The sequence below is a fragment of the Panicum hallii genome, chromosome 9 (genome assembly GCF_002211085.1).
Source record: "Panicum hallii strain FIL2 chromosome 9, PHallii_v3.1, whole genome shotgun sequence".
NCBI classification, from domain to species: Eukaryota; Viridiplantae; Streptophyta; class Magnoliopsida; order Poales; family Poaceae; genus Panicum; species Panicum hallii.
In genome coordinates, this window is record NC_038050.1 from 33,073,288 (window position 1) to 33,080,016 (window position 6,729).

A 6,729-nucleotide genomic window follows, 5' to 3' on the forward strand; every position below is an offset into this window, starting at 1 on the left:
CTTTTTCCCACGAAGATCATCAGGTCACACCGAAGGGTGCCTCTGAAGTTGTATTCCCGGTAGATGTACTCCGGTGGGTCCACAACTCCGACGCGTTCTAGGCTGAGTAGCAATAACTTCGGGAGGCCAGGCTCTGCGGGGCAGATTCCATCACTCCATCCATTGTCAGCCATCTGGAACCAGACAAGAGCCAAAGGTAAGTGCCGTGTGGAAAGGTGAGTTAAGTGGGGAAAGATCTAGTGGGAAACGGCTTAGAAAATATCCTCGATCCTAAGGGTCACGTCCTACGGCCAACCTACGGCTCTGATACCACCTGAAGCGTCCCCTCATCAGAGGTGACTAAATATGATACAAATATCAGTCCCAGGAGGCTGATAACACATTTATTACATCAGATGGTTCGTTACCATACAAACCGTCGAGGTAGCGGGCACTGAAGCGCCACTATCAAGAGGGACAACATAAGACTACAAGCCAAACTAAAGTGCAAACCAAATCTAAGATAACATCAGAGTCTTGCGCCATGGTAAGCTTCCCGTGGAGACCCTGAACCACAGGCAAGGTTGGGTGCAGGACGGCGACCTACTCGACGTCTTAAGGAACGAAGTTCGGATCCTCCTCTGTAAAAACTAGGCAAGAGTGAGTACATACGTACTCAACAAGTCCAACCACACCCACGGAGGGGGATAATAAAGATCATGCACAATCTATATCAAGGACAAGGCTAGGGTGCGATAAAGTAAGATTTTACACATGCAAGGTTTCATTTAATAAAAGAGTTTTCTCAAAATATTTCTGTAGTAATCGAATAATAAGTGGGATTAATCCTACATAAAGGATCCAAGTTTTAATGCTACCGGACTCCACATCCACAGTAGCTCACGGCACAGCTGCCGGACACTTTCAAAACAACTCATGCCACGAAACCAACCATCCCAAAATGTCTATTGAAGTGACCATGCCATAACTCGTCCAATACCGTGGACACGGCTATTTGAATAGATTTTACACTCTGCAGAGGTTGTACACTTTACCCACAAGTAGCGTACTGCACTACGAACACCTTATTGTCGCTGCGGATCCTAAAAAAGCTATTACCCACCTCAGCTGAATCTAATTAGCCAACATGGAAGCATCCATGGGGTTAATGACCTATCAACAAAGTCATAACCGGGACATAACTCACACAGATCATAATCCTTCTCCATGTTCTTCCGTTGCTCACCAGCTCTCCTTTTGGCTAGCAGAACAACTAGTTGGGTTTATGCTAAGCCGTTGCCCATATAACGGTCGAGTGGTTGTACGATAAGTGGGTTAGGCAAGATGACACCTCAGTTCTCCTTACATTGACAAGATGGACATCTCCCAACCATGCTCAACCACAAAGGTACAAGCTCACCAGTGGCATTTCACATAGGAAACACCGTCCATCTCTCAGGTTATATCTTTCTTTTATTTTCCCGAAATTCCATTTTATCTTTTAAAACACTCACACCTTTATTTTCTATAAAGCGCGTTGTGGTCATGGTTAAAATATAATAAAGGGAATACAAGGTCCTAAGCATCTCTAGCGGTAGTTAACGTCCAACAGAGCAAATCCTATATAGACATTAATCTAGGTCATCAAGGAGTAGTCATAGCAATCAAGGGGTGGCTATCCAACCATGTCTTGCAATAAAATAATGTATTTTATAAAACAGGCCAATAGGTTGTGTTTATAAAACTGGGATAAATATGCATCAAAGGATGGGATTGGACTTGCCGTTCTCAAAGCCTTCCGAAGCTCCTCTTCGAGGTACGGGTCTTCGGGCTCCGGCTCGCGGTCCTGCTCCTCCTCGGTCACACCGTCGGCTACGACACACAAACAATCACACAATAAAACAAAGTTTGCCGACGAGCTTAAAAAAAAGAGAGGGAAATAGAGAGCTTCGATTAAAAAATAGAGAAGACTATTATATTTGACGGATGTGGATCCTGAGACTTGGAGAGAATATTTGATGCGTTGTGGAGTTTGGAATCGATTCGGAACAAAATGTCGCATGAACTGATGAGTTAAAGGTCATTTAGGGAGTAGTTTAAAAGGGCGAGGACCTATTTATAATGAAATAAAGAGATAGAAGGAGCTCTGGTTAAATATTTGGGAGAGGGAGGTGGAGGGCTGCGGATTGCATAAGGAGGAAAAGTGAAGGGGGTTATGCACAAGTCTGCCTTGCTTCTTCCTCGAGAGAGAACAGGAGGGAGAGGGGAACGGTAGGAGGGGGTGGCCAGGCCATGGGCGCCGGCCCTCTGGTGCATGGCAACACCCGGGGAGGAGGGAAAAATGAAGAGGAGGCTGAGAGGGTCCGATTCCGGCCCTCACCTCGTGCGGAGATGGTCTACGGAGGGCCATCCACGGAGATTGGTGGTGGCCGGCAATGGTGAGCGGCGGCGGCGAGCTGTAGCGCGAGGTAGAGGAGGGGAGTGCTGGGGCGGTGTGGGCGGAGTGAGGGGCGGCTCGGGGCCTGATTTACAGGCCGGGAGGGAGAGGGGAGATGGCCGGCATGGGAGGGTCACGGGCAGTACAGAAACCTCGCCATTAATGGCGGCCAGGATTCTCGGGGATAAGGTGCAAGCTGCGAGGGCGAGGGGATGGGACGGAGATGGGCCGGCGCAGCAGCGGGTCGCACGGCGGCTTGGCGTGCATGGGTAGCAAGCACGCAGCGGCACAGCGAGTAGAAGCAGCCGCGGCGGCCGTGGCGTGACGCGGGCGGCGTGATGCGAGCGCGCGTGCACAGCCAGCAATGGGGGCAGCGGCGGGTCGTGCTCTGGCCTGCGCGTGTGCGCAAGGAGCGGGCTACAGCCTGAGCAGGCAGCAGGCAGCACATGGGAGAAAAAGAAAGAGGAAGCCAGCGCCGGAAAAAAAGAAGAGTCTGGGAAAAAAGTTAGAAGAGAGAAATAAAATGGATTTGAACAAAATATGAGAAATAAAAAGAGGGGACATGCGCGCGGCACCGACGATCGCGGCCGGGCAGGCGCACGCGGCCGACCACGACAAGATGGTGATGCGACGGGATGGCGGGGCTGGTGGAAAAGGAAGAGGGACGGGCGGCTCCATGGAAAAAGACGACTGCGCGATATCGGGACGGCGGAAAATCTGGGGTGGGCTTTGGGAGCTCGAGCGGTGGAAAAGGTTTTAAAAAAATTTTAAACAAGTGATTGGTAATTTAATTTAAATAAGATAAAATAATGCGGGCGTTACAATATTGACGTAATTTCCGGAACAATCCCGTTTCCATAAACAAGGGTCTGTGCGTGTGATGTGATACTAGAGCTGATCTCAAGGCCACTTATGTAGGAACAGTAGTTAGGCCGTATGGCCATTGTGCAGACTTGGAAAAGAACAGTGTATTGGTAAGCAGAGTGCTGTGCCTGTGCTCCAGAGTGTGCACTGTGTTGACGGCCCATGGTATAGGACATAACGTACTGACTGAATTCTGGGTATTTTTAGGCATATAGCTCTCAGTGAGCAGTGACCAGCTACGGTGCAGTGTACATCAAGAGAATATCTTTCAGGTGCCGACAGACACTATGCCTCCCGAGCAGGTTGCCGGGTAGAAATAACAATTGAAATTGAAAGTGAGTGGTGAGTGCTAGATTTTCTACTCGTCGGTGGTTGATCTGCCTTGTTCACTGCAGAGGTCAGATGATAACCTTTTCAATTGTCTCCAGGGTGGAAAACAAAACTAAACAAAGATATCATCATTTTCAGACAAATCTGGAGATTCTGCTGCCAACCCATATATTTTCCCCACCTTCGACGCAGTCCCCATCCTATGATTGCCTAACTAGCTAGCTAAACTAGCTACACCGATCCATGATCACATACACACTACTCTGGAGAGTCAAATGAGCATCTAATTAATTTCGTGCACTTCAGCAGATGCTCTGCCAACTCGGTTGATTTGCTTCCATTACAATATTGCAAATCATGCAACATTTTCCGGTAACTTTGATCCTAAACAAGTGCCAAAATTTTGTGGTTGGAATGCCAAGCCACACGCCTTGTCTTGGCCAATACATTACGGTTTCCACAAGCTTCCCGACTCAAATTTTCAAAACTTTTGATTATCAGTATCTTTTAAAAGAAATAAATAGATCGGCAAAAAAATGTCTTGATAATTGATACCATAATTTTTAAATTTTGTCAATAAATTTTGGTGGACTGTAGTGGTCAATTATGTTTTCCAAATCATGTTGTTGTCTAAAACATCAAGTATATGTGAGCTCGAGGAAGTATCAACCGGAGAGATTTAATTCTTTTCCACCATGCCTGGATTTTAGATATGCAAAACACATTGAACCTTCTTCGTTCTCTTATAAATTGAAGATGCAGAAGCAAATGATCCCTTAAATAGGATCTTTGTTTTAGTAGTATAAGTTTTTAAAATCAAAGGTAACGGCTTCGACTAAATGGCGCATCATTTTCAGTGCTACTTTGTTAGTCAGTCAATATAGTTAATAATTGGGGCTTTGGCGTTCTTGCCCCTATTTTGAGTGCCAATGGTGATTTTGCCCCTCTTTTTCTCTGTGCAATTTTGCCCTCGCTTTTTGAAAATGAAGCTTCAGTTTGCCACTATTCTGTTAGGAGTTAACGGTGTTAAATATGCAGCAAAAAGACAAATATGCCCTTCTTTTGACATGATGCACTTCTAAACCCTAGCAACCTCTGACCAGCAGGCCCCACCGGTCAGAGGAGGCCTGGACGGCCAAGCCCGAGCAATGGCCAGCCTGGGGGTCATGGCCGTCGTCTCGGCCAGTAGCTCCGGCCGGTGGCAGGACGGGGCGGCCCACAACATGCACGCTAGGGAAGACCGCGGCGCGCGGCGGCGTGGCGCAAGCCCCACGAGCGTGCGGCGGCGACGGTGGGATGGGCTGGCGACAACCAACGCGGCAATGGTGCGGACGAACAGCTGGAGCGCTCGGGTATGCTGGTCATCATGGTGCGCAGCTCTGTGGACGAGGCCGAGCGCGAGCATGTCACCGATGGCTATGCCGCTAGCTCGAGAGGCTCCGCGATGCCACGCTCGACGGTGACGAGGTGCTAAGGCTCTTCCGGCAGCGGCGGGCGGACGAGCTGGCTGCCGAGTGGGGGTGCGGCGGGCTCTGGAATGCCGCGAGGCGCATCGTGCAGTCGATGAGGAGCCTGCTGCAGCCCAACGGCGGCGTGGACCGGCTAGGCCGCACGATGGCGACATTGGAGAAGCTCTGCATGCACGAGCCCCCCTCTTCTGTTGCCGCCTACGCTAGAGTTTAGGGATGAGAAAGGGGAGAGATTTTGTAGAGGGTTAAGGGTACTACGGTCTTTTCCCATTGCTATGAATTTTTCTCCAATTTATTTTATTTTTTAGTGGGCATTCAACTAACAGAGTTAAAATTAGGGTTCAACGAAGCCTTCGTTTTTAAAAAACGGGGGTAAAATCGTACAGTTGAAAAAATAAGGGTAAAATCACCATTTGAGTTCAAAATAGGGGCAAGAACACCAAAATCCCTTAATAATTACGTGTGTCGTACGTTTGCTTATGTGATATGTGATAATACATTTCCCTGCACATTTCTGAGCTGGAGCAATATGCAATATATGTGATATGTGTTGTTGATCATGTTACTCAGTTTAGCGTTACAAAAAGGTTACTTTTTTTAAACCCAGCCATGATTTGAATTCAATTTTGAAGTACAGTAAAGTATAAACCTAGTACGCAAGAATTGAAACTGCAAAAAATAAAACTTCAAATATGTAGACACAGGTGACATCTTCTCTCTCAAAAGTACTCGCACTTGACAATTGTGGGCAACTGCCAAAGTGGTCTGAATTTACATAAAACTTGCTTGGACGTACAGTTGAACCTGACTGACTTTTTTTAAAAAAAGGGCTTAAAAAATAAAATTCAAAAAGGGGTGCCGGTTGGGAAAAATTGGAAAAATGGGTACCTCCCGCCCGTTGATCAGGCGGGAGGCGTGGGGCCGGGGACCTCCCGCCCATCCAGCGGGCGGGAGGTTCCAAAAATATTTCCAGGCCCCACCCGAGGGCGTCTTCGCGAATAAGAAAAGTTTTTTATTCGCGAAGAGGTTCCTGAGGCAGGCATCCCGCCCGGCCAGTGGGCGGGAGGTGCCCCTGCTTACTTTTTTTGTTATTTTTTGTTGGAATTTATGTTTTACAAACTATTTGAAATTCAGACTTTTTCAAATATAATATTTATTCGCCGTACTCTTTTGTATACATATAAAATTTTAATTCAATTTTACGAAGAAGATTACTGTATCTAAAACTCGTATGAAGATGGTTAAACGATAACGTTTTGCAACGTAGAATCCAAATATTACGATAGTACGATACATCAACCAATTAAAAAGAAAATAGTATCATACAAAAATAGTTTAAATATAAAAAGTCCACCGAATCAGGAGTACCTACCCCGCGTGTCCCCGACCTCGCGCTCTCTTCGTCCTCCCCCCAGTCCTAGCCCGTCGGCGTATGTGGTCCTCCGAGTACGTAAATGCATCTGGAGCACAGTGAGGACAAGGCGGAGGAGGTGCAGGCGTGAACGGGTCATCGTGGGACTGTGCACCTAGAGCGTCATACGTCTGGGAGGGACCAATGATGTTAGGCCGGGCGGCGCCGCCCACCAACTCCGACCAAGTGGAGGAGCCGCCCTCCCAGTCGTCCCAGTCCGGCACACCGAATGGACCACC